Source organism: Sinocyclocheilus rhinocerous, unplaced genomic scaffold (genome assembly GCF_001515625.1).
Source record: "Sinocyclocheilus rhinocerous isolate Xijiao unplaced genomic scaffold, SAMN03320098_v1.1 C34108214, whole genome shotgun sequence".
In the NCBI taxonomy this organism is placed as follows: Eukaryota; Metazoa; Chordata; class Actinopteri; order Cypriniformes; family Cyprinidae; genus Sinocyclocheilus; species Sinocyclocheilus rhinocerous.
This window is the reverse complement of record NW_015688336.1, coordinates 1-217: the sequence shown is the minus strand read 5'-3', so window position 1 is coordinate 217 and position 217 is coordinate 1. Positions and strand designations below refer to the sequence as shown.

At 45.6% G+C, this 217-nt stretch overlaps 1 non-coding gene across 1 annotated transcript; it reads right to left on the bottom strand.

Annotated features, from left to right (window-relative positions):
* Positions 1–57: 57 nt before the first annotated feature.
* trnaa-agc (transfer RNA alanine (anticodon AGC)) lies at positions 58–130 on the bottom strand. The gene has a single exon. It is a non-coding gene; the product is annotated as a tRNA-Ala (tRNA).
* Between the last annotated feature and the right edge of the window lie 87 nt (positions 131–217).

Here is a 217-nt window from a genome sequence, read left to right as displayed (position 1 = left end):
CATCAAAGCGCAGACTGTCTAGTTAAGGAAGTTAATGTAAAAGGAATGGTCTCTGCATGGAGAATGCAGGTATCGATCCCGCTACCTCTCGCACGCTAAGCGAGCGCTCTACCATTTGAGCTAACTCCCCTGGCCGTATGAGAAGAGATGTCTTATCCTTTGACATTGTCTGAAGGTGTAGACAGTCTTCCATGTTAGGTCATTTTCCTTCTTTTGT